The sequence below is a fragment of the Condylura cristata genome, unplaced genomic scaffold, assembly GCF_000260355.1.
Source record: "Condylura cristata isolate star-nosed mole 26May11 unplaced genomic scaffold, ConCri1.0 scaffold00009, whole genome shotgun sequence".
NCBI lineage: Eukaryota > Metazoa > Chordata > Mammalia > Eulipotyphla > Talpidae > Condylura > Condylura cristata.
This window is the reverse complement of record NW_004567110.1, coordinates 8,822,973-8,850,113: the sequence shown is the minus strand read 5'-3', so window position 1 is coordinate 8,850,113 and position 27,141 is coordinate 8,822,973. Positions and strand designations below refer to the sequence as shown.

At 53.2% G+C, this 27,141-nt stretch overlaps 1 long non-coding RNA gene across 5 annotated transcripts in view; it reads left to right on the top strand.

Annotated features, from left to right (window-relative positions):
• The window catches only part of LOC105853450, a 136,841-nt gene that overhangs the window by 10,876 nt on the left and 98,824 nt on the right, over positions 1-27,141 (top strand). For 2 of the 5 annotated variants that reach the window (XR_001145304.1, XR_001145305.1), the window contains exon 2: positions 3,638-3,785. The exons of 2 other annotated variants lie outside the window; for them this stretch is intronic. This is a non-coding gene — a long non-coding RNA (uncharacterized LOC105853450). The remainder of the gene's footprint in view (positions 1-3,637; positions 3,786-27,141) is intronic. One more of the 5 variants, XR_001145307.1, reaches the window with a different exon arrangement.

Sequence of the window (27,141 nt, the reverse complement as noted above, 5' to 3'; positions counted from 1 at the left end):
TTTGACTTTTGCCCCCACCCCGCCTGTCATTAGGCCCTGCTGACTTCCATCAGGGAAACTGATTGTTCTTGCAGAGTGAGCCCTCACTGCCAAATCAGCTGAAGAAGCTGGCAAGGGCCAGGAGCCGGTGGCGAAAACAGCCCCACCCCGTGTGGCCTAGCTTTCCCGTCTTGCCGGTCTCTGAACATTGTGGAAGGCGAATCCCGTAAGGACCTGGCTGGGAACTAGAGGAGCTTACTCTGCCTGGAACTGAATGAGCTCCTAGGGGAATAAAAAAAAGAACCCTGAATTGTGCTTTATTTATTTTGGTTATTTTTCACTGAAGTAGCGTTGCATTATAGCGTGGTGTGAGTTCCAGGTGTGCATGGTTGGAGAGCAACATCTGTACAGACTGTGTTAGGTTCATCCCCAGAAGTCCGGTCTCCATCCTTCAGGCTGCAATTGGCCACAGGAACCCCACTTACCCATTCCCGTGTCCCTGCCCTGTAGCCACTAATTTGATCTTAGAGTCCACACATCTGTTTTTTAATTTACTTTGCTCTGTTTCTTTACAACGTGTGAGGAAATCACAGTGTTTGTCTTCCTCTGCCTGGCTTGGTTCTCTGCACAGAATGCTCTCACGGTCCCTTCGTGCTGGTGCAGAAGCAGAGGCTCACCTGTGTGTATGGCTGTATGGATTTTAGAGTCTGAGGAGAGGCAGTGTGAGCTCAAAGGGCCGGTGATGCTAACAGGGCTAATGGCACCCCATGCGCATGATGGCACTGGCGTCACCAGAGCTAATAAAGAGATATCATGTAGATACTCAGCTGTGCCTCTGCACCAGGGAAGAGCTTTTCCTGTGTTAGTTCATGTCAACAATAGATACAAATGTTCCCAGTAAGCTCCACAATGGCACAGTCATATTCTCCCTCTCTCCGGAGTGCAGTGGAGGGACAGAGACAGGGGAGGTGGTTCCCAGGGGTGTGTGAGCTGGGACTGGGGGCTGGAGGTGGCTGCAGAGCGCAAGGGCCTCATGCAGGACCCAGGGATAGGCTGGCAGGGGGTTGGCGGGGGGGGGGGGGCTGGCAGCCTTCAGAGGGGAGGCCAGCCTGGTGGGCGGCATAGGAGAAGGAGAGGCCTTTGCCCCTCTCCATTCCTCCTCTCTGGATGAGGACACTAGAGCATGCCTCCTGCTGTGCAGTGACCATCACAGGGCTACTCAGAGGCCAGGGGCTCCTGCTGCCAGGTGCAGTGTGGCCCAGGAACTGTCAGCCCCGTCCTTCAACTCCAGTTTTCAGATGGGACAGACCGGCTCAGAGAGGACCGCTGACTTGCCCACGTCCACCAGAAGCCGCATCCACAGACCGATCATTAACCAGTCCAGTGACTGCAGGTATCTGGGAAGTGGAAACGTGTGTTCCCTCCCCCAGAGGAGATTTCTCTCTCTCCCTACCTGCTTCCCTTCTCCCCTTTGTACCCAAAAAGGGCAGGAAAGTTTTGACTTTGACCACAACTTTTAGATATCAGCACTTAAATCAAGCCAGTCATCCCTGGATCGAGATAGAGACTTGGAAAGCTGGAAGTAGTTGTCTAGGTGATGTCAGTTACAGATAAGGGGCTTACAGTTTTTGTTTTTCTGTTGTTTGCCTGGTTTAACTACAGAGTTTGGTGGTGAGTAAGGGGGTTAATGAACAGGTTGACAGTGAAGCTTCGGCGGAGGTTAGGAAAACCTCTAGTTTCTGGCCCTGCCAGCGATCTCTCTCCTCCCCTCCCCAACTCCCCTCTGATTTCTGAATGACACCAAGCTGTGTGCCCCCTTCATTTGCCCTGGCAAGTGGATTCCGAGCTCAGCTCTGCTTAAGACCATGCAGGGAAGGAGACAGTGGCTGCCAGGTGCTGCTCTGCCTGGGTCTCTGGTCTCCTCTGGTTTGAACCTCAGCTCTGCCTCCAAGTCGTGTGACCTCCGACCTCTGTGCCTCGGTTTCTGCATTTGTAGGATGGGTGCTCATGGCCCCAGAGTCCCTCGACTGGATACATCCACACCCTCTCTCACTCCAAGCAATCAATGTGCATTGTCCCCTTCCAGAGTCAGCCTGTGCTTTCTGGGGACACAGGTAGCCACTAGTGACTCTCTCCTGAATCCACAGTCGTCCGGCTGTAGCCTTGGGCGGACGCTGGTCAGAGGGTCTCCCAGCCTGCTTTGGGAGTTGTGTGTCTTGCAGAACGCATGAGAAGCAAACATTTGGCCGTGACAGGGTTGGTGATGGGACTCTGCGGTTGGTCCCTCACATCCTGTTGTTTCCTACGTGAGCTCTCACAGCCTTGGAGGTGGGTCTTGGGCCATAACAGCCAACACCTGGGAGCAACCCCACCCGCTCTGAACCAGGAGGAGACTGGTGATTGTTGACTCGAACCCCCTCTTCCAGTTTCCCCACTCCACCAGCCCACCCCGTGCTCTCCCTGGAGGTTGTGTTACCCCGAGTTCTGGCTTTCCCTCCTTGCTTTGCAGAGGTCCTGTTTTTGCACTTACCGCTCCGTGTGGCCTCGCTCTGACAGCCAGGCTGGTGCCTGGCCCTGTCCCTTCCCAAGGTGGAGTCTGCTCCTGGTGTGAAGGGGAGCGGGGACTCCCTGCTGCTGACATTGTTCTCCGCTGCTGTTTAAGATCACCTCTCTGTGTCCATGCACGGGGGAAGGCTTTGCTGCACAGACAGCTGTGGTGAGCTCCCTCTGAGCCCAGCCACATGTGCCGGGTGGACCAATGTTGCGCACCTGATGGCTGCTTCTGGATTTTTCTGGAATCATAGACTGTCCAAAATGCAAACCACTTCTTTGCCAGGTAGCTCACCCTCATCCGCAATCCAAAATCGAATGCTTCTGGTGGGGTGTTTCTGATGCCTCCTGCCTCTGACACGCTGTGTGACTGGCTTCATTTTGCAGAGGACTTACTCTTGCGCCTGAGTTTTGTCAGCTGTGAACTGAGAATAAGCCTGGATTATGAATGTTGTCATGAGGCTGTGCAGGCAGCGTGGTTACCTGGATGTGGGGTGCTCATAAACAGTGTGGACGCCCTGCTGTTGACATTGTTCTCTGTTGCTTATGTTGCTCCCCCTCTCTGCCCCACTAATGCTGGGGCAGAGGCTGGCACCCAGAGAGGAACTTGGAAAGGTCACAAGGTGGTGTCAACGTTGGGATTGGGACTTGGGAAGCAGCTGAGGTCTGGTCTGCTTCCTCCTCCACATGCACCCAGGACCCCAGGCGGGTCCACACTGGCCTGTCCACTGCATGGTGCCGCTGACCTGCATTGTGGATTTCCTTTCTTTCTGAGCTTCCCGATGCTTTCATGCATGGAATGCGGGAATGCCCCACCTCCTCTGTGGAGGTGTGTTTATGCTTGTTCACAGCTTAGGTACCCCTGGCCAGGATAAGCCTTTCAAAAACAGATAAACTGATTGCAGCTGAATAGAATAGGCTCCCGGGAGCCCCAGCTCCCTCTGGAAGCAAAAAAAAAAAAATAACAGCTCAACTCCTTTGCCACTGCCTGCCGTACATTCCAGGCTGTTGGCCCAAATTGGGGTGGGAGGGCGGGCAGGTCTCTTTCTTCTAGGGGAGGGACCCCCCTTTACCGCAAGATCTAACATTCTTGGTATTTACTCTTTAGGATACTTGGTGGCAGAGACACTGAATACCTGCAAGAGATCGCTCACCTGTATTGGGAACTCATAGGAAGCATGGTGGATAGAAGCTGCCTCAAGTTCCCCAAATCTGTGAGACTCTGCCCCTTAGACACTCCTCCGGCACCCTCTCAGGTCTCGGTTTGCACCTACTAAATGCTTGGCTGTGAGGAGCAATGGGAGCTTCCCCCAGGCTGTGCTCTGAGTGCAGGTCATTGTTCTCTGCTGGCTGTAAGCCCTGGTGGGCACACCAGCCCCAGCCCCTCCCACAGCAGGCCAGTAGGCGGTCAGTAAATATGTGCTGATCCAGTGGAGGATTCAATGCTTTCCAGCTTGCAAAACCTATTTGTATCTGTTCCTTCATTTTCTAAATCCCTGGCTTTGGAACTCCGAGGTCCCTCTGGCTTCGGCTCTATCTGCACAGTGACGTCGCTCTGCCCACTCCTGTGGGCCTTGACACCCGAATAGCTCCTACTGTGCGCCTGCCTCATTCTGAGCCCCCCTCGTATTTCGTCAGCCTATTTCAGCCTCAACACGGTCTATGTGCCTGGTGTCGTATTCCCCGGGAAACCGAGGCGGAGAGGCATGTAACTTCCCCAGATATTAATAATGAGTTACGTGGACTTGCTGACCCAGAGCCAGGAGCTGAAGTCGGGCAGTCTGATTTCAGGATCTCTGAATTAACGGGTGCGCTCCGGTGTCCAGAGGCCATCTCTATCTCCAGGGGCTGCTGGCAGATCGAGGTGTGCGATTTTGAGTTGGTGGGGGCCCTTGAGGGGTGATTAGTGGCATCCGCTGCCCAGCTCGGCCACAAGCACTGGGGATGCTCTCCAGAGTGAGCTGAGGAGATGGGTTAGCACTGTGGCGGCTCTTTGTGCTTAGGCCCTGGGGGGCCACTTGGCTGCTCCAAGTCGCAGCACTGTTGTGCCTTTCTGGAGTGTCATCACATCGAGCCCGGTTCTGAGGGCGAACTGCTCATTTGGGGCTTGGAACTCTGCTTTCTCAAGATGTTTGTGGTGCAGTTGCTCACGTGGGTTTTGCCCCGTGGCCTCAGTGCATCCAGCTTGGAATTTGAGATGAAACTGCAGGTCTCGGGCCTCCCTCTCCCCAGCTCTGGTGTGGGATGGGAAGGGACAGCTCAGTCCAGGCGGTGCCAGGCGGTGCTCGGTGCCAGGCGGTGCTCGGCATGGGGAGTGGACTGGGTGCCAGTGTGAACCCATCTTCCAGCCAAGAAGCAGGTAGCTGCAAAGTTGCACCCTCTCCCCACTGAGCGCTGTATGCTTTTCATTGTCAGAGCAGTAAATTCTGCTTTTTAAGGATGAGAATGTCTCTCAGCTGTTGATGGTTTGTACTTCCAGATGATCCTCCGTCCAGGAATCTGAGAAGGATGCATGATCCGCTGCTTTCAAAGTTGAGATGCAGAAAGGTTCATTATATTTCAAACACTGGTCTGTGACCCCAGGAAGTGTAGCACTTCCTCTGGGAAAGCCAGTGTCCATTTGCGGGGGCGAACTTGGTGGGGTGATCAGGAAGCAATGAGTGAAGATAAGGAACCTGGGTTTGCAAGCAGGATCCCTGAGTTCTGCTTCACACTGACTGGACTGTGTGATTTGGGGCTGAGTAGATGACTTCTCTGAACTTTAATTTTTGAAGATTTTGGTGGGACCACTTCATAAGAACCAGAAGAAGCAGGTTGTTTAGAAAAACTAAAGGGGACTGTGTTGGCTCTTAAAGTCAACAGAAGGTTGGCGAACTGGATCTGCTAATGAAAGAAGACATAGAGATGAACTCCATCTTCAGTTTTGATGCCGGGATGGGGAGGCCCAGAGAGGTCAGGGCTGGGTCAAGCTGTAAGTGTGTCTGCGCCACCCAGTCTGGTGCCAGGCTGTGGCTGCTGAGCACTGGATGTGAAGACGCGCACGCAGTGAAATGTGTGCAGAAGAGCCTGGGAGATCACGGAGAACAAGCAGTATCTTCAGCAGTTGTTTATACTGATTACAGGTTGAAGTGATAAGATTTAAATGTTTTGGCTAAATAACAATTATTGCACTTCATTTCATCTGTTTATTTTTATTTACTCCTGGACATTGCTGAATAAGACTGTGACAAGCATGATGAGCTTCAGAGTTGATCCGAGTACAATCTGGTCACCTGTACGTAGCAGACACATCTCTAGGATTTGAATCCTGGCCTTACCAGTCATTTTCTATGTGGACTGGTATGTGAGCTTCAGAACTTTACAGTAATAACTCTGAAATAAATGTTGTAGTGGTGGGGCGTTTTAGGACCTGACATCAGAGGTGAGAAGGCCCAGCCTCTGGGGAACCAACGTAAATAGAAGCAGAACACAAATACAGGGATTATCAGGGGGCTGAAGTCCACAGGAAAAAACTCGGGAGCACCCCTAAACTGGCCTGGTCTCAGAAACTGAGCTTGTTGGGTGCAGAGATGGGCACCCTCTTTTCCTTCCCACAAAACTCTGGCCCGGGATATCAGGTACCCCCTACCCTCCCACCCCCCCATATTTGTTTTCCAAACCCTCAGCTCCCTCAAGGCCTTCAAGCCTATTGCTTACTGCCCCGGGCACCTGCCAGCCCTGCTCCCTGGACTCCTGCTTTCTGGGCCTTTCTCTCCTCTTCATTGCCCTCTGGGCTTGAGCCACTTTTGACTGGATTCCCCATTGATCCCTTTCTACATTAATTGCCCTATTTTGCATGATTACACCCTTGTTGGGAACATTATCTGAAGAGAAGACACCTAGGTAAATCCTCCAGAGCCCAAAGACACCCTTTGCCATTTTCTTCAGGAACCTGGCTTAAACATTATTCTTTTATTTCAAGGACATATTTTCTGGTAGAAATTTAGGAAATGTTAAATGCAGGAAGAAAGAAAATTGTTAGCTCATTTCTCTGCATTTCCTTTCTCTTTTTTGCATATTACTTTTTAATTTTTTTATATCGTTCTTCATTTTGGCCTATTACTTTTAAATGTGAGGCCACCTAATGTTGACAGCTTCATTGGATTTTTTCCTTAATGTAGCGGGAGTGTCTCCACTTGGTGTTCAAAGCAGGCCTTGAGTATTCCTTTTCAAGCAACGCGATGCTGCGTCAATCTGTTACGGGGCACCTCCAACGTGGGTCCTCACCCGCGCGCGCTTAAGATTCATCGTATTAAGGACACACATGAAAGGGTTCAATAATGGGTTTATGAACAAGGAGAAAGGTAAAGGAACAACCCAGGGAGAGAGGGAGAGAAATACAAGTTAGCTAGAATGTCCTGCCAGTTCTGGTGACTTGGACGCCACCGGCCGCTGAAAGCCGATGGAGCGCCAAAATGACCAACTGCGAACACCAAGCCAAGAGCCCCCCAGAGCCCACATGTCGGGTTTTATCCCAACCTGGCTGCTCAGCTCCGCCCTCACGTCCCAGCTGCTTCTCCTTGGTACTGATGGGATTTGGAGTTCCAGTGTCTGGAGTGGGGGCGGAGTCCATGAGACCTGTACCTGTTACATTTTCTCATTTTCGCCGGTAATATCGGGTATTAAGAGTATTGCTTGTATTCTTCTCTGACGCCTTGTGCTAAGATGAGTGAGTAAGTGTGTGTGTATGGCTGTGTGTGTGTGAGGGGCGCGTGTACAAACAAACCTATTTCCATCTTTTTGATTTTTTTTTTAAAAGATTTATTTATTTATGCATACAGAACTGGAGTACAGGCCAGAGGTTCAGGGATGGTGAGAGGATTCACCAGAAACAGAGTGGGGAGCAGAACAGGCAGATGGACGAAGTACACTGCTGAGGGGAGCAGCGGGCGGGTCAGGAGAGGTCTGCCACGCCATGTGGTCACCTCCGGGGCAGGCGGGGATCGAACTCATGCTGAAGCGACTTTAGCTTCTCAGTGCTCTGCTTTAACCCGCTTCGCCACCAGGGAGGGCCCCTTTCTGATTTCTTTAAGAGAGTTCTGGAAGTGGAAGGACCAAGTCAAAGATTCTGGACATTCTAAGGCTCTTGATGTGTATTGTTATCACTGCTCCCATGCTCTGGCCAGCTGCTGTCCTCGGGAAATCGACCACTTGCCCTGCGTGGAGTTACTTGTTTAGTGGGGTTTGTCAGGCCAGGGAGACAGGGGTCTTGGTGGTGGGAGGGGCTAGTTCATCAGTCTTTGTCACTGATTGTCCTTATGCGTTCTTCAGGTGTCACTAAACTACCTCACCCTGCTGCTTGGAAAATGGGAGCAGCTCCGAGGGACTGGTGCACCTATGTCCCGGGTTAGCTGTGGCTTAGTGGGGAGAATTTTGGTCTGAACCTGAAGGCCCCCATCGTTGGTCTCACCTAAGGGCGGCTGGGAAGGTCACAGAGCCCTATTTCCTCATTCATTAACTGCAAATCACAATAGTCCCTCTGGGGTTGCCTGCCAGGAAATGAGCTGATACAAATCTGACTATGAGGGAGGGCGGTGTCCTGTTCCATTTTCCAAAAGCATTAGTAGAAGTCGAAGGTCAAGGTCTTGGATGCCAAAGGAAAGAGCTTAGAGTCCACCTCCAGCACATTTGACAGTGCTGCGGGCGCCCACCTTGTTGGATCTAGATACCTATGGGGGAATGCTTGCAGCTCTGTCCATTACCTGTGTCCCCCCCAAACGATGAACCCCAGAGAGGTGTGTTTGCATCCTGACTGTTACCCACATCGGGCAAGTTGCCTGTCTCTTGTAACCTTAGTTTCTTTTCTCACAAAATGGGGATACAGGATAGAGGACCTGCCCCTTGCCTGGCTCCGTGCTTTCCGGGAGGACTCAGGAAGGGTTAGGTGTTCGTGCCGCTTCACCCCAGCAGACCCAGCGGGTGCCCAGAGTTGAGTCAAACCACCTGCAGGTGAATCCCCAGCTGGCTGCCTGTGGCGCTGGGCGGGGAGCCTCACAGTGCGGACTCCTCATTGTCAGAGGAGACTCGTCCAAGCTTGTCACTTGATGGACAACAAAGTTAGGTTCAAATGGTGATCCGCTTCCTTGGAATTTCCTCACTGTCTCCTGTGCAAAGGGAATCCCTCTCTCTCACACCCCCGCAGCAGGTGCATGCTGTGTGCTGTGTGCGTAGCCTGGACCTGGAAGGATGACCTGATGACCTAGTACCTGTACTGGTGCCACGACGGGGGTCCCCAAGGCTCTTTGGGGAGCCATGGGGGGAGTTTAGCGTTGACTCTCAGTTTTTCTTCATGCTATTTGAAATTTTGACCATGTGCAGGTATTTGTTCTTCAATCCACAAGAAAAGTGCTTAAAAAAGTGCTTGCCTAGTAAGTAGAAGATGATTGAATGCCATTTGACTTCCTAACACAAGAATAAGGCAGCCTAGGGATCATTAAAACTCTCTCTTTTTATCATAGTCCATCTGAGCCAATGTCCCCAAAATCTCAGGTGGTGGGGAGTGGGGGGGTCACCACGCACAGATTCCCAGCTCCTTCTGGGTCTCCCTTTTTTCCTTCTGGTACCTGCCGCACTGAGTCCTAAGCTCCCACCCTGGTCCCCAATCAGCTGACCTCTGTACATTCTCTCTGTCCACTCTGGAGTGGCCTGTATCAGCTGGTAGCTCCCTGAAAAAATTTCTTTTTATCTTTTTATCCTGCGGACCAGCCCGCTCCCCCGGGGCAGGCCTCTCCTGGTGCAGAGGTGGGGGTTGGGCGGCCCCTACCCTCCTGTGAACTAAGGCCTCTTCCCGGATTCTCAGGGCCTCTAGCTTGAACCCTAGGCCCCATGCACAAAGCTGCCAGCTCTCTGGGAGAATTTCCTTTTCTCTTTCTTTATGGACTGAGGCCCCAGATTTTGCTTCTCAGGGGTCACATGAGTTGAGTCCTGAATGACATCTTTCCCTGAGGCCTTGGCAGGACAGGAAGCCCCAAACCCCTCTCATTCTCCCTACTAAGGCCTTTGAGCTTCAGCCAGGCCTGATGACCCCCACCCCACCCCGCACTTTGGTTTCTCCAGGCCCATGGACACACCCAGAGAGCTGGGAGGCCATCTTGTTCCAGTGTGAGCAGCTTTTCCTACCAAGTCAAGAGACATGAAAGTATAGGCCCACTTTTTGCTTTTTCATTCAAAATGGAAATAGCGGGGCCTCCCTGGTGGCACAGGGGGTTAAGTCTCAACGCTGTGAAGCTCTCTGCAGCCACTGCAGCACCAGTTAGAACCCTGGCCAGGGAGTGACCCACAGGGTGCAGCAGACCTCTCCTGACCCGACCCGCCTGCTTCTCCCCTCAGCAGTGCATTTCAGTAGCTCTGCATGTTCTGCTCCCCACGGTGAATTCTCTCAGCCCACTCCCCCCCCCCCCCGCACTGTACCTCTGGCCTATACCCCAGCTCTTGTATGCATAAATAAATAAATCTTAAAAAAAATGGAGCTAGCCATGTTGGTGCCATGGTTAGGGGCTGGCAGGGAGCTGACATAGCTTCTTTCTACCTGGATTCCAGCTCTTAGAGACAAGGCCAAGACTGAGAAAAGCCAATGCCTTTGGACCATTAACTGTGGGCCATAATTCAGCAGAACTGAGTCAGTCTTCTGCTCTTAACTTTCTAAGGCTACCTCAGGCTAGGGCTTCTTACTATTTCTCCAGTTCGTTGTTGTACAGAGGAGGGAAACTGAGGACCAGACAGATGTGACCTCCCGAAGGGAGAGAGGCTGCCAGGATCTGGGCAGGTAAGACTCACTATTATCTGCTAACAACAACACAATAATAATAGTAATAATGGTAATGGTAGTATGATAATAAGTAATAAGAGTAATAATGTCTACAATAGAATTATTACTAGTACACGCTAATGATATATATACATATATACTAGTGAGCATATAGAAACAACATCAATAGATAAATGTACTGGGACAAATAATAAGAGCAAGAAGGGTGTGGAGCAGGAGGTGGAGGGGTAGCGGAGGCTGAGGCAGAAACTGAGTGGACAACGCCGGACCCTCTGGCTTTTATTTCTCCGCCGGGCCTCTCTCTCCTGCCTGGCAGTCCCCAGCCCTGTAGTGTTTGTATTTCTCCTTGGCCAGGGATATAGTTTGAAATTTAAATGATAAAGCACACAAGCCCTGTTTTCATTGAAGCTGTAGAAAAGGAGCATGAGCCCTCTCCCGGGTGGTGGCCGGAGCCAAGGTGGGCGACTCTCCCTCTGCACGCGGGCGCGCGGACATTAGGGCCGGTTGTGCCTCAGTGAATGGCCGCATTCACCGCTCGCCTGTCGGCGGGAGGATGACGTATGTCCTGGGAGGGCGCCCTTTTATGAAGGCACTCGAGGCCGGTGCGTCTCTGCCCAGAATGGAAAGCTGACAAGATGGGCTATTTTTTCCTGTTAAAAATAATTACGCGCCAGGAGTTCTTCCAAGTTGTGCGCCTGCACCAGTTAAAGTTTTGGATCTTTTGCCCAGAATGGCCTGTTCAGAAGGTAAGCATGGCAGCACCTGGGCCAAGTACAATACTAACGATTGGGGGCTGGGGCTACCAAGGAGCCGTGATGAGCAAAATGTAATTACGGGGGATACAGAAGCCTATTAAACGTGTTTTTGTGAGGTGAGGTGGTCCCAGCAGCAGGCGCGCTCCAGCTGTGGTCTTTGGCCCCCGCCAGCCTTTAGTGTTCCTGGAAGCGGCTGATAGCCAGTTCCCCTCTCCTGTCGCCAGAATTTCCCGGAGACTCTGACAGAGGAGCTGCTGGAGGCCTTTCAAGCACGCATGTATTCAGATGTCGCTTTGTGACAACCACCTGCTTTTTTTTTTTTTGGCCTCTGTTCCGTGCAGTGAGGGTGACTGCCCAGCCCCCTGTAAAAAGCCGCTTTCTGGAGTCACACTGGGATTGCATCTCAGCTCTGCGGCATAGCTTGACTCAGTCTCATCTTCTATGGTGGGAGAAACAGAATTCTCCTTTGCAGGCTGGGGACTGAGCCGGGAAGAACATTTATCACTTCCTAGGGTTACTGTAAGGAGTCACCAAACATGGGTGACTGACAGCAGCAGATAGGCATTGTCTCAGCGCTGGAGACCAGAGGAGTCAGGAGGCCAGGTCCCCATGAAGGCTGCTGTGGGGAAGAAGATCCCCGCCTTTCCAGGCGCCATCTCCCATCCCCCCATATAGAATGCCAGTGCTGCGTTGAGGGTCTTCCTTCCCTTACCTAGTATGACCTCATCCTAACAAATGACTACCCAGGCCCTCTTTTCAAGTAAAAACAAATTCTGAGGTTCTGGGAACACAAGAATATGGGGGAGGAGGGGACCTTACTCAACTCCATGCAGATGGGAAGCATTATTTTCCATAACATCCTAGCAGATGAAAGCACTTCTCAGGGATACGGAGAGGTATTTCTCAAAGGAGAGCGAACCTGATGATTGAGGAGCAGAAGGAGGAGCTGATGGCGGAAGTGGGGTGAGGTGTGGAGAGCAGGCAGGTGGATGGGCCCGGGTGGCCGAGGAGTGGGGAAGCCACGTGGCTGTATTATAGGTCAGAGAGGCATGGCCTGGTTGGGGTGGGGCTGGGAAGAGGGGACACCGTAGATTTGGGGGGCAGTAGTGGCAAAGCAGTGGCAATGGGACTCGTGTGTGGACTGGATCCTATGGCTGAAGAAAGGACCCAAGGAAGACCCTGAAGTCGTGGCTTCAGCCACTGGGTGGATGCTGTATTTTTTGAGAGGAGATGGGGAAGATCAAATAGGAACAGAGAATTCTGTATGGACTTGTCCAGTTGCAGATCTCATCAGCTATCTACCTAGAGATGTCAGGAGAGAGAGCATTTGGAAGACACCAGAACAGAGAAGCGCTCTAAGCCCTTGGGACTGGAGTCCAGGTAGAGAAAGGCCACAGGACGGGGCCCCAGGCTGTGAGTGGAGGGACCCCAGGCAGGGGAGGAGGCAGGCTGGACGAGGAGGAGGTCGGGAGGAACAATTAGGAGCCAGCAAAGCCACAAGCCTGGGCAGTGTGTCAGAAGTCTCTGGAATCGTCCTTGTAAAGAGTGGTGGGGTCAGAGCTGACAGTGCTGGTGAGAGGTGACTTAGGACGAGGACGCACAGCAGAGACCACCTGGTTTGCAGCATGGGGGACGCTGGCGACCTGGCGGCAGTACCCGTGGGAGCCGGATGGTGGGCACGAGCCGTGGGCCTGCTCTGAGCTTGTTCTCCCTCAGTGCCTTTTCTTCCCTGCTCGGGCCTGTCCGTGTCCTGCGTAGACTCCTGTAGGCCAACTTCATCATGAGAACTGGCTTTAGCTCTTAGCTCCGTGAGCCTCGGAGCACAGCAGAACGGGCTGGCCAGGCGCTGTCCTGCTCGGCACACGCGGCCACTTGCCAAGGCGCCGTGGTTTTCTCAGTCTGTTTCTCAAAGTGAGAGCTCCGTGTCAGACCCTGGGTCCGACATATCCTACACTTTGTGCTTCTTTAGTTTTTGCTTTGTTAGCTAGATTGGAGCCCTGTGCAGGGACATATCTCTGTGTCCCCGGGGCAGAGATAGCGAATGCATGTCATGCATGTTGTCGCTTTCTTCTGGGTCCCTGCAGCAGACCTCACTAATTGATCATGACATTCCTTTCCTCTAACCCACACTCAGAATTCTCTGCATAACATCCCGCATCGCCCGTCAGCCCGACTGCGTGCTATCAGCACCTGGCATTCCTGCGTGGTGCTGAGCATGGGGCCTGGTACAGGCTGGGGGCTCAGGTGAATTCTGGATGATGGAATGAATGCACCTTCTCTGAAAATACAATGAGCAAGTTGCCTGTCGCTGGACGTAATCAAGCAGGTTGGATCCACACACGAGTTGGATGTCAATAGAATTCACGAATCGAGACCAGTGTGAGCTTGTTTGACATTCATGGAGTTACTTCATGAACAGTAGATGTCGGCTAACATTGTGCAGCCCCTCCCCCCCCCTCCCCTGTCCTGTGCAGTAGAATTCACTCGCTGCCCTCAGAGGATACCAGCACTGTGATTGCTTGTCATCCTCTTGGCCACCTTGGGCAGTGGGCTCTGTCTTGCATCACCTGGATGGTGAGCGCCATTTACGCTGCAGTCTGAGGCCAGTCTGACCCCAGGATCTGTGATGTGAATTCTTTTTAGGGCCTCTGTACAAGTTCTGACTCTGTTACCTGCTACTTAGACATTACCCCCTGGGCCCTCCTGCACCCAAGGGCATGTGTCAGCAGTGCTGGGGCCAGGGAGGGCATTCCATGACCCGGCTCCGGGAGGCTGTCCGGCCCCAGGCCTTCCTGAGGGACAGCCACATTCTTCTCTTGCAGCTGGAATGTGACTTTCCTGAAGGCGCCTCCAGGAGTGGGCTGCATCTCCCCCTTGCTGTCTGCTCTTTCTGCTGCTGGTTCAGCCTGTTTGCCTCCATCTGATTTTCTCTTGCTTGACCTGGGCTGGCTCCAGGTGGGATAAGTGGATGCTCATGGACAGATTCTTTCCTAGAAATCACCCGTGGATCTCAGTATCACGCTTCCAGGGATCTGTGTGGTTTGGTCCTAGAGGGAGGGAGATCAAAACAGTTCCGGGACATTTCTGCGTATTGGTTAATATTATTAGCCATCGAGGCCAGGTTCTTAAATGGTGATAGACATCAGAACCCCTTGTTACCAGCAAGAAGGCTGAGTTGCAAGCACCCGAGGGTTCCGTGTGGGGCTGGAGAATCAGATCTCTGAAGAGCTCACAGACAGTCCCAAAGTGAAGGACCTTTTTTTTTTCTCCCTAATTTTGAGTATCATAATCTAGTCTAATGTCATTGCAAAAGTCCCTTCTCCCCAAGGACACCTTTGTCGTCCAGACCATCATCGTCTTTCACTGTCCACACGTCCTGTCAGCCTAATGGATCCCTTTGCGCCACCATGGTCCTTTTGATGCCCAAGGAATGCACATAAACCGTCAGTCCCATACACCCCTGCATAAAGCCGCTCCAGGCTGCAGCTAGGTGCCCACTTTTTTTTTTTAATTTATTAAAAAATCTATTTTTATTTTTTTTTATTTTATAAGTTTATTTTTACATCATTTTGTACATTTTTTTTCCCATCTCAGTTGTAATCCCCGCGGGTTTCCCATCACCAAGTAGGCGCCCACTCTTACAGAACCCCGACTGCCTCCCAGCTGCTCCTCGTGGCCTGCCCGCCCAGCTCCCAGTTCTTCATTTACCTCCCAGACACCCCACTCCATTGCCCTTTTGGCTCTTTCCACCTTTTGAAAGGTGGTTTCCTCCGTTCCCCAACACCCGTTATTCTGAATCATTCGATAGTGCTGATTTTGATGGAACCTTAGTAGAGAAATTTAGTATGGAAGGTTTCACAAGGACAAATACCAGAAGTGGAGGTAAGCATGATTAATGAATCTTAGAAATTTCCAGGAATCTGAGGTCGGGTCAGAAAAGCTTATCAGCCAGGGTGGGGAAAGAGAGATTTATTGATCTTAGAAGACCAAGCATCTGACCCCAAGGCAATAATTCTAACAATAATTTCATCAAGGAACATTATAAAAGAACCACCCCTTGCCCTGGCAAAATGCAGGCTTGTCTTTTCAGCCTGCCCTGCAACGTGTCTGCAGGCATCTCCTGCCCGGTTCTCCTTTCCTTGGTAAACTGGCCATGCGCCGATGATTGGGAACACCTGCTGAAGTCTTTCTCAGAGGGCCCGAGAACCCTCACACACAGAACCTCATCACCTCAGCTCCGACAGTCTCATAGTCTGTAAAAAGAAAAGTCACCTATTTGCTTTGCCTGTTTCAGGTGTGGCTTCTCATGAGATGGCTGAGGCGGTGACCTGTCCTGTTTGCTGTGTGGTCTCAGATGTATGAGGGGTTAATATGTATTCTTGAGTGAAAAGGGAACAAATACTTGAATGCAGGCGGGGGAGGCAAGGCCGACCCACGCACAGTGACTTCTGAGTGACTGCTCTGAAGTCCCTTCGTTGTGGCAGAAAATGGGATCCAGCTGTCGGAGCTGGTCGCACTGGGCGCTTTCACAGGGCGGACACCATGAGAATGGAGTTGATCGCTAATAAGAAAATCACAAGGATTTATTGAGGGCTTGCAACGGGTCAGGCACTGCTTTATGTTCATTAAATCACTTACTTCCCCCAGCTACCTCCACTTCTGGAGGAGGAGGCTTCCTGAAACAGCGAGCAGGGGAGCCTGGGTTTGAACCAGGGCACCTCAGTTGAAGTCTGCATGATTCACGCTCGCACTAATTTTTGATGGAGACAGCGCGTGAGTACCCTTTTCGCAGGTCTCTGCACCAAATCCTCTAGTGAGACAGGAAGTGGATGTGGGTTCTGGTTACCATTAGCATTCACGGACCTGTCCCCATCAGGGAGCATGAGTTGGTGCCCGCGGGGGCAGAAGACAGTCTCCCGAGAGGCACATGTCACAGCTTTTTGGGGTGCTGTTCTATTTCATGCCCCTCTCCAGGGCAGCCTGGTGCCCACAGGGCCACGAAGAGCAGTGCACAGAGGGGCTCACCAGTCGCAGCTCGCTGGTGACGGCCTGCAGGCTCCGGCAACCCTTTTGACCCTGAAGGGCTAAACAAGGTTGGGCGTGAACTTCGACCACTGCCACCGACACGTTAATCACATTTGCATACTGGAAATGAAGGGGGAGTTTAGACATCTCATGATGACTTCATGAAATATTGCTGTTGAAATGGACTTTTGAAAAATTCCCTTGGCTTCTCGCAGGAGGCTGTGGATCACTCTTGTGTAGGGTTCTCTTATAATTTCCTGGGTTTTCCATGCCAAATACTGTTAAAAACAGAGAACTAATACTGGCCGAGCCCCTCCTCTTGTGTGCCCAGCAAATGGCCACTCCTTTCACTTTTGTTATCCGAGGGAGTTTGTGAGGCTGGGGAGGTCCGTCCCTCTTGTGGAGGTGAGGGAGGCCCAGGGAAGGGTCTAGCCCCCGACCGGGGTTCAACCCCTGTCCCAGTGTCTGTGACTTTGGAGCTGCCAGATACGATAGTCCAGGGAAGCCTTTCTCGACGGCGTGTTTGGAGAGGGGTAGTCTGTCAGATGTACTTCAAAAGGGGGTGATCACTTACGAGTTTGTGTCATGCATGATGGTATATAGTTATATCTAGTGTCACGGTGTGCATGGAGACAGAGGGTGATCCTTTCCAGTTAGGGGGTGTCGGGGGGGCTGTAGCAGGTGTGAGGCATGTGGCTTGTGCTGGGAGAATGTAGGGAACATGTTGCCGGACGGTATTTTGTCATTTGAGGGCCTGTGGAAGAATTAAATAAAGCAAATGACCCAGTGGAAGGATCCGAGATGTGCCCGGATGTTAAGCTGTAATAGTAGTTCCCACTTATGGCATGTTTATTACACACCCCAGCCCCATGCACAGCACTTTCTGCCAGTAACTCCCCTCCCCCACAGCAGTGTTCTGAGCGCTGCACGCACCATCTGCATCACACAGAGGACGAAGCTGAGGCACCAAGAGGCAGGACATGGGCCAGCATCACCCGCAGGCTGAAAGGCAGAGCTGGGATCTGAACGCAGGCAGTGAGGTCCCACCACTGGGCATCAAGGCGCCGGTTGCAGTATCAAGGACCGGCCTGCTTTGCGTGCAGAACCCCCAACAGGCCCTGAATGTCAAGTGCAGAGATGTGTGCTCCTGTATGGAAGGAACATCCCCGAGTCCTGGCCGTTTCATCAGACACTGTGCTAAGTGAGGGGAAATGAAAGTGAAAAGCATCCTCACCAGAGGGCCTATCACTGCTCACCGCTACCTGCCCCCTCCCTCTGTGCATGCTTACCCCTTCTGGAAGGTGGGGTGACCAATGAAATGTGGGCGAGGCGGTCCTTTCCGTGGGCGCCTTAGGAGAGAGGGCGCTCTCGCTTCTGATGCCGCGGGCCAGCGTCCTGGATCCCAGGCGAGCCAGAGCCCTGGTGGGCCCCGGATGGACAGACGACTGTGTATACAGCACGAGAGAGAAGGAACCGTACCCCGCCGTCAGCGCTGGCCGACAGAAGGGTGCCCCACGTGTTTTTATAGTGGGAGCCCAGTGGGGATACGTGTGCAACTCCCCAAAGTGGTGGCTGTTACCTGAAATCGCCCGCACCACGGTGCAGGCGCATTGCTCACCTCATGTGTCCTCTTTGCGAGCCCTGCCACGCTGCCGGGTGGCTCCTCACAGGAGGAAGCCAGCATCTTTCCTTAACCCCGTGGAATGCAGACATGCCCAGAAGGTGTGGGGACTGGCCCTAGGAGCCGCAAGGTCCCCTAATGCCTGTCTGGCTTAGGGCTTGTTCCCACCTCACCGGTGCGCTGTCAGAAACAACCTGCTGAGAACCTGTGCCTGTACTTTCCAAAGACCCAGGATGGTTTCTGTCTTTTTCCTTCCTGTGCTTTTGCTGTGCCAGGTCTTTCCCCTGTAGAACTTTGAATCTCAGGATGGTCCTGGTGGTACTAAGGTGATCTCCTTAGTTCTACAGCTGAGAATACTGACGCCTCAGAGACAGGGTGCCCGTGACCCCAAATCCTGTGGCTGGCGAGCGGCCCAGCCTGCCCTACCTGCCTCCAGCCTGTCCCGTTGCCTGGTAGCATTAAAAGCCAGCCTTGGGTGTAACTAAGCTCTTCAGACGGCTGGCACCGGCCTCCTGGGTTTACACGTGTCTGCCAGGCACAGCTAGTGGGACCGCTGGTGACACAGGCGGGTGGTCTGGTGCATTCACACACCACGAGGACTTGCGGTCAGGCCGCGGAGAGCTGGACAGCTGGGTATCTGCAGGGTGCTGAGCCGCCAGGTCTGGACCTGACCCCCGGCCAGTGTTGACCTGTGCATCCCCGGCTAGAGTCGGATCTGGCACGCAGTCCTGGTTGCTCTGAGGTGGCCACGGCTGTTCACGCTGCTTGTAACTGTGATGTCAGCATGACTGTACTAGCATCTACGGGGCATGCCTGGCACTGTTCTAGGCACCGGGATCAGAAGGTTCTGAGGCATGAGCGAAGTTGGAGAGTGAACCAGAGACGGCCGGGGTAGAGAGCAGGCACACGCGCGGTTCACCCTGTTCACCCTGCTTGTAACTGTGATGTCAGCATGACTGTACTAGCATCTACGGGGCATGCCTGGCACTGTTCTAAGCACCGGGATCAGAAGGTTCTGAGGCATGAGCGAAGTTGGAGAGTGAACCAGAGACGGCTGGGGTAGAGAGCAGGCACACAAGCCAGGGTTCCCAGTGCTCAGAGCCGAGGGCAGGTATGGGAGGGCTAAGCAGCCAACACAGGCGTCCCGTGGGCCAGCCCTGGGAAGGCGGGAGCAGCATGGCCAGAGCCGGGAGGAGAGCTACTGGGCAGGCCAGGGGTGCAGAAGGGCCCAGCCGCCGCTGCTGGACGCAGTTCTGCAGTTTCTCCTGGAACTCTTCCTCCTTCCTCCTGCAGGTCCCCCCATGGGTAGCAGTACAGGTGGGGAGGAGGTATGATGGGCTCATAGGTGTCTGCTAGCTGGAACAGAGCAAGGGGGAGAGGGCGGATCCTGCGCTGACCCAGACAGAAAGGAGGCTCGTGTGGGCTGGAGAGGAGTGAGTGAGGGGTAGGTGTGTGATCAGGGGTGAGGGCTCCACCCCGAGGGGAGACCTTGGGATTGATTTGAGAGGAGTAGGCAGCCATGGAGGGCTGGCGCAGCTGGGTTTATTTAACCAGCCTGATTTCACCCCCAGGCTAAGGTCCCTCTCTGGAGTGCTGTGGACAGAGGACTCCAGCGTGAGCGCGGGGATCCCTGTGCTTGGTCTGTGTGCTGTGTGCACAGAAGGGACAGGAAAGAGAGAGGAACATTCCTTCCCCAAAGAGGAGACTCGGAACTCTTGCGAATCAGTCCATTGTCAACCTTAGCGGAAAGCTCTGCAGAGGGTCGCGCCTGCCCCCACCCCCATTCCCATGTCAGAAGCCCGGAAATAGGCTGGGCTGTGAGGCGACTGGCCGAGCCGTGGGGATCCCTCTCGAGCAGGGCGGACAAAGCCTTTCTTGTGTGCTCGGGTTCTCTGCAGAGGGTGGCTCCCAACTCGCCTTCCCAGGCAGGAGGCTGGGCCAACTGGCTCGGGCTTGAAACATTGCCTGGATGTTCTCTATCCAGACTGGCGGGTCTCTCTGGGGGCCTGGTTCTTCTAGGGTGTGCAGGGAGGGAGGGGCGCGGGCACTGGCTTGGGGACTGGCCCCTCTCAATGGAACAGTGAGTGGGGGAGGGCCGGGCGCCAGCGACTCCAGTTCTGTCCTGCTCTGCCTACAGCTGTGACCCAGCAGATAGGACAGAAACCCTTTGCAGACAGAAATGCTCTTGGTGTCCTTCCCCAAAGCTGGCTCTGGGAATGGATGGCTCAGGGCAACCATTTTCCACTCCTGTAAGACAGGGGTGATAACATCAGAGCACGGTGGGAGTGAGACAGGCTGCCTGGCGCATAGTACCTGCTCAGTGAATTTCCTTTCAACTCAGAGTGAGATCTTTATCCAGCCCTCCTGGTCAGAGGAAGAGGAGACAGATGCTATTAGCTCCATTTGGTAGGTAATCAGGATCAAGGGCAAAGGGCTAAATACCTTGCTGGAGGCGGGACCCCATGGAATCCAGACTGGTGTCCACACCCTGTGCTGCTAAATGCATCCTGAGGTCCAGTAGAAAGCCCTGCACTTCATTTGCAAAGGCCTAATGCGCATTTGTATGTGATGGCTCAGTATTTGTTTCATTATCTGTTATTGTTACTTAATCATTTCTTTTATTTATTATTTTCATGATGCTATTTTTATCTTAGGTTTACATTGTATGGCCCATTAAACTTTGTGGGAGTGGTTCTATTCACATCCCTGGACTTCTGTGCTTTTTCTGTTACCTTTTGTCTGTGGCCAGTTTTTAAGACAACAGCTAAAAAACAGGGACGGTGCATGGGGCTTTGTGGGCCGCGGCGATGGACTCTCGTGGAAGGCCCTGTTCTGTGGCACAGCGGGCTGCTTCCAGCCCCGCCCCCGCCCAGCCCTCCAGAAGGTCCTCAGCCCCGCTCTCCTTCCAGAGAGGGCTTAGATGGGGCCTGTGGTACCGGGGTGCCAGAGCCTCCTGTTCGCTGAAGAGTAGATCTGCTTACTCGCTGAGCCGATGAGTCAGTCTTAGGACTTCAGCACCTTGGCCCAGATGAGTTGCCAGAAAGCCACAGAAGCCCCAAGTCCCTCGCTGGGCTTTAAGGAGAGCTGAATGAAGTGACACCACCCCCTCCCCCAAGTTCTAGATTTCCCAGAATTCACAGAATGAAGAGTCTGTGGGGGCACTGGAGGTTCAGCCCAGAACCCTCTCTCTAGAACCTTCTGTTTTGTTGTATGCCCCAGCAAGCCCCTTAAAAGTGAGAGCACAGCTTCCTGACCTCCAGAAGTGACAGGTGGGACATTCACAGTTGGAAGGTGTTCGTCATAGGACGGGCCTTTACAGATGACACAGTCCATGGGTGACATTGCTTTCGTGTGCGAGGTTGGAATCCGTCATCTTCCCAGGCAGATTCTCAAAATCTTTTAGAAGAAGCTCCTTTTCCTAGTGTTTGTCTTTCAGGCTGTGGGCCAAGCCTTCTGAAGCTGCCAATCCCGCGACTGGGGACCTTGGTAATTCTTCCTGGTTCCTTTGAGGAGACTCCTGACCTCAGAATTACTCTGGAGTTACTTGATTTACATTTGTCAGCTGAATTTGTGTCCCTCTGTGGAGGAGGGCTGTCAGGGAAGGTAGTTCTGTTTGGGCCTCATGCTGACTCTGAATAGTAAGTGTGACCGGTAGTGACTCTTCCTATCCAGAGGGCACTCTCTGGCTCTCATGCTACATACACCTCCAGCCCCACCCTCTCCTCTCCAAACCAGGTGGCAACCTGCCTCCTCCTCCAGGAAGTCCTCCCTGATGTGCAGACTTAGGACTGGCTGCCAGAACTCTCTCATCCCCCTGCACCCGAGCATCTTTTGTGCCTGGGCGCGAGTCTGAGTTTCTGTGCCACTCTGCCTGGGGTGGTGCAGGCTCACGGTGCAGATTGCTGCTCAGTCATGGGGAAAGTTTTCTTAAAGGAGGTGGGGCTGACCCTGTCATCTCATCTAGAAGCAGTGTGTACTGGGTGTGTGTTGGTGGGGGAGCTGAACTGGGGGCTCAAGAGGGGCATTGTGTGGGTGCTTTGTTTACAGCTGTTGGTCAGCGTGGAGGCTCACAAGGACTGTGCTCAGAGCCGGAGCACAGACAGGCTCAGCGATGAGCTGAGAACCTGAGAGTAGAGTGTGGTGTTGAGCACTGAGGGAAAGGAGGGCCCCTCAGGGATTTTGAGCAGACACATCCAAGAGAATAAGGTCGGCTTTTTGGTGGACTGGCTGGGAAGAAGAGGTGAGGGCAGAGAGAAGGAGGAGGTTTCAAAGCATTTGGGCACCTGGAGACCATCAGGAGGCCGTTAGGAGGTGGTATAAGCGGGAAGGGAGAGGACTAGATGGATAAAGAAGATATTGCGAGAGTAGAGATGTAAGCCCTGATCCCGGCACACCAGTGCCCGACTTGGTGCAGGGCCGTCCTCCTCCTTCCTGATTGCAGTCATGCTGGCGATAGCACCCAGATGGCTCCAGAGGCCTGCAGGTGTGTCGATAAAGCATCAGACATGCAGGTGAACTGCCCAGGGTATCTCGGGTCAGAGGGAGAATTCTTACCAGACCCGAGATATTTGCAGAACAGAAGGTTCCGTTTCTTGTTCACAGCCTGGAGGCTTGTGCAGATTTGGGAGTGCAAGAAAGAGGTTCAAAGCAGACATCTCTCCAGCATCAGTGGTTTCTCTCCTAAGCAAAACCCGGGGAGAGGTCACTCCTCTTTGTCCAAGTTTCTCCTTTCCTCCCAACCTGAGCTCCCGGAAGGCTCAGGGAGCACAGGCAGCCTGCCCAGGCCCTGTTAACCTGGGGGGACACGGTACCTGCTCAGAGAGGCCCCTTTGAATCGCTCTTTTGGGCGCCTTTTCCAGGGATGCACCTCGCACCCACTCGTGTTCCGAAACCTGCTTTGTAAGGTTCTTCGGGTGATCGAAGCAGGGAGCTACACAATACAGCTGGTCCCGAAGCCAACAATGTGGCCGTCACGTGTCAGTTGGATGTCATGAAGGGAAAGCAGTGCTCCCTCCGGGCAGCGTGAGGCCTCTCGCGGGCATCGAGTCCTGCGTGTCCTTCAGTGCCTCACCTGTCCATGTGGGCTTCACCAGCATGGGGCTCCCTCCTGTTGTAGTCCTTTCCCGTCTGTGCTTCTCTCCAAGTGACACAGAGGCCTTGGTGGACATGAGCCATTCATTTGACTCGAACCATGGCTGAACTTTGCCTTTCTGGAATGGTCTTGGGTCTTACCCTTGCATTCCTGCTGCATGACAAGAATTCCTGCAGGCTGCATTCCTGCAGGCTGCTGGCTCTCCTTTCAAGGCTGAAGCCCATGTGATGTGCAGCCAGCTCGTACCAGAGCGCCTTGGCCCATGGGGAAGGGGAGAAGCCAAAGTGTGGGAGCGGATAATCCCAGGAAATGAGCACACGGGCATGCAGAAGGAGAATGGCTAGTGGCCTTCAAACAGGTGAGAAGGGAAAGGCAAAGCAAAAGTGTCTGTAAGAGTGCGTGACCACAGGTTGGTGCTGAGCTCTGGTTCTGCAGGGGAACCGGAAGAAGCTGACTTTTCTGTCCTAACTGCAAACACAGGCCCTTTGACTGGTCATCCCAGGTTGAGAGAGCTCCCCAAGTCATGCACTTGTGGAGATTTGTGTCAAACAAGCAAGGCACATGATTATTCACGGTGCAGGTGGCCTGCCTTCCCCAATTCAAGAGCACATCCCCGACCCCACCCCCAGTCCCTGTCCCTTCTAGTAACAGCCATTTTGTTCTTTAGAGTCGAATAGTTTTTTTGTTTGTTCGTTTATTTATCTTCCACAGAAGAGTGAAATCATCGTTCTGTCTGACTTACTTCACTTAGCACACACAATGCCCTCAAGATCCATCCCTGTGCCACACATAGCAAGGTGTCACTCTTTCCACAGCTAGTAATATTCCGTTGTGCACCACATCTTGACCACTCGCCTGTCAAGGGACAGCCAGGCCGATTCCAGTTTTTGGCTCTTGTGAGCAATGCTACAGTGAATCCACTATCATTTTGAATTCATGTTTTTGTGATCTTTGGATAAATATCCAGAGTGGAGTAGCTGGATTGTGGGACACTTCTATTTTTTTTTTTTTTAAGATTTATTTATGCATACAGAACTGGGGTACAGGCCAGAGATGCAGGAGCGGTGAGAGGCTTCACCAGAAACAGAGTGGGGAACAGATCAGGTGATCACGAAGGGCACTGCTGAGGGGAGCATTGGGTGAGACAGGCTAGGCCTGTTGCACCAAGTGGGTCACTTCCAGGGTGGAGATGGAAGTGGCACGGAAGTTGCTGCAGCCAGCTTGCAGTGCTGCGACCTAACCTGTTGCACCACCAGGGAGGGCCCGGGGCTCTTCTATTTTAAGTTTTTGAGGAACCTCTGCTTTTCATAGTGGTTGTACCGGTTCCCTTCCTGCACAGTAGCATTGTTAAGGCAGCAAAAGGCTGGCAGCAACTCAACCATGTGCTGGAGATCATGCTGGAGATGACGCCCAAGAACAGAGACTCAATGTGAAGGAACCGCTGAGGGCCGAGTTCACCATTGGACAGATCTTGGGATATGTTGTGGAGAAAGAAACTCCAGACTAGTGAGTGCAGCCCACTATGTTTTGTGTAAAGATTGCATGTGGGCAGAGGGGATGTACGAATTTCTATCACTCTAGCTTTACACCAGAAGTCAACACGAGTGGTAACCGGTGCTTGAGGAGATTGGGCAGAGGGGACAGGGCACGAGGGGGACTCTGTGTCTTGGGGTATCATTTCAATTTTGAATCATATTGAATGTATCCTTGATCATGGGTGATGGGATGTCTCGTGAGTGGGATGATGGGTTTAGGGGAAGAAAACTGCAGAGGTAGAGGGCCACCTATCACATCTTACCATGCAAACCCTAGCTTGATGACTGCAAAGTACTTGGCCAGCCCTCCTTGGTACTGGCAAGGTCACAGCAGTGGGCAAAGTCTGAGAACAGCTACATCCCAGACCTGGAAGCCTCAGGAGATGTGGCAAGTATATTATGGCATCTTGGTCGGCGTCCTGGCACAGACAAGGACCTTAGGAGTAGACTAAGAAAATCAGAACCAAGTCTGAGCTTTTAGTTCACAATAGCCTGTTGGTATTGGTTCATTGTCTTCACAATATGTGCCTTCCTAGTAAATGAACAATAGCGAAAACATGGGTGCAAGTCTGTGAGAATGCCCCCCCACCCCTTTTGGGTAAATTCCAAATGGTTCTAAAAGAAGAAAGTTCACTTAAGCATAAGCAGAAGATCAAGTCCTTCTCTCTAGGAGCCCGCGAGTTACTTCTGTTATGGGTGAGAGGCCTGAGCTCGCAGATGGGCCCAGGTGCTCACAGCTGGCAGGTGAACCCAGGGTCTGAGCTCTCTGCCCTGCCGTAGGAGGTCGGGGTCCATCCTGCAGTTGGCGGTGGCCCAGACTGGTGGCGGAGGTGCCATGTGTTCCCCGAGCACATGGGGAAGAGCATAAAGTTCTACTAGTATGGTGTGTAGACACTGACCATCTTGCCAGGGGCCTGGGCTGGGGCCACAGTGGCCTCCTGGAGATGCTGTGTCTCTGGGAAGAGGGCGGACACTGGTCTCCTTCCCTGGGCCAATGCCGATGGGTCGCATAACGCTAGAGCCGAGCCCTGGCTCTGCAGGAGAGCATGCTCACTGAGAAGGCTGCTGAGGAACAGGGAAGGGAGACAACGAGTGGCTGCCATGGTGGGGCCTGCGGGCCTGGGAGGTTTCAGCCTGGCAGAGCCCACCTGGGCGTCACTGCTCATCAGACTTTTAATATACAACTTAGAGGAATGTGTGAACACGGTGCTTGAAGTCACTGACCAACTGCAGCACTCCCTGGGGAGCATCGGGCTAGCCGGCGTGGTGGGGGTCATCCTTCTCAGTGGCTTTTCCCTTTGGCTGATGCCAGATCTAGGGACATACCGGTCGCGGGGCTGGGCCATTCCGAGTTCCTAATTCAAACTCATTTCTAAGCCGTATGATTTGGGCTCATAACCCAAGGGACCTACTCTCGGTCCTCATCTGTCCGGGGATAGAAGAGGCGGCACCTGTAGGCTCTGGCCAGCGTTCGTGAGATGCTGTGTGAGATTCCCTGCAGGAGCCCGCGCCTCGGGGGGGCCATCAGTGCTCTCCTGACAGAGCAGCCCTTTCTTTGGCTGTGGCCTCCTTTGCCTCCAGTGAAAGGAGGGGCAGGCCAGGGGGTGGGGGCCCAGTGATAAATAGCAAGTGTTTTTGTCTCTGTTCTGGAGGGTGAACTTGAAGCCGCGTGGTCAGGAGTTGCAGAGAAGAGGCTGAGTCATGCTGGATCAGGCTTTCTCCTGGTAGGCGTGAGGTGGGGACACGGGGGCTTCACAGACACGAGGGGCTTGTTCCCTGTGCTTCGGTGGACTGGCTTCCTTAGAGGAACCTGTGGAGTGTCTGCAGTGCGGATCTCCCTGGCCGCGACTGCAGTCTCGCCTCTTAGGTCTGAATTAGCAAAGCCACTTAGGTGAGGGCTCATGGGATTTCCTAGTGCTTGTAACTTAAGCAGGGCTGCTGGCCACCCAGCGCGGTTTTGAGGAGCTCTTCCCGAGGCTCAGAGGCAAGGGCCACGCTGCCTCCCCGTCTGGCTGGAGAATTCTTGGTGCTGAGTCACTGCAGTGCTCATCAGTGGGATGAACTGTGTTCATGTTGTTTACAACCCCGGACTGAGGCAGCAGCGGCAGCAGCTGGAATACAGCAGTCCCGCTGCTTCTAGTTGGGAGGCGTCACGGAACTTCATTGTAATGACTCTGTCCCGAGGGAGAAACAGCACTTGCCAAGCTGGCTGGGTGACTGTCCCGCCATGAGTCAGCGTGGCTGCGTCATCTGAATTCTGCACAGCCTGTCATTTCCCTGCCCGGAAGCTTCGAGGCCAGGAGGCAGTGGGGTATAGTGGTTTGTGCAGGACCCTACAGGTATTGAATCCAGCTCTCTGACCGTGGGTCCAAGTGAGCCTCTCTGGGCCTTGCTTTGCCATCAGCGAAGGGGGATTGTTCCTGCATCTGTCTCCAAGGGTTGGGCTTCTAAATGAACACTGGCGAAGTGAGCAGTACATGCCTGACCCCAGGCGAAGCTGCAGTGAGGGCCAGGACTAAGGGTCAAGGCTCAGACGAAGTGCTCAGTAAACGCACGAGCTTCCCAGCTACTCACGAAGCCTGCCTGCTCCTGCCCTCCCGATCGCTGGAGCTACCTGGCACTCGCAAGCCTTAAAGTTCTTCCCAAGTGTCATGGGTGTTGGATGCGGGCTGCACTTAGGGTCTCCTCTCTGCTCTGTGGCCTCCAGCGCAGGGTGAAGTGACCAAGGTGGCTTTTAGTCGTAAAGAGGGAGCAGTATCTACCTTTGGTATAATGCC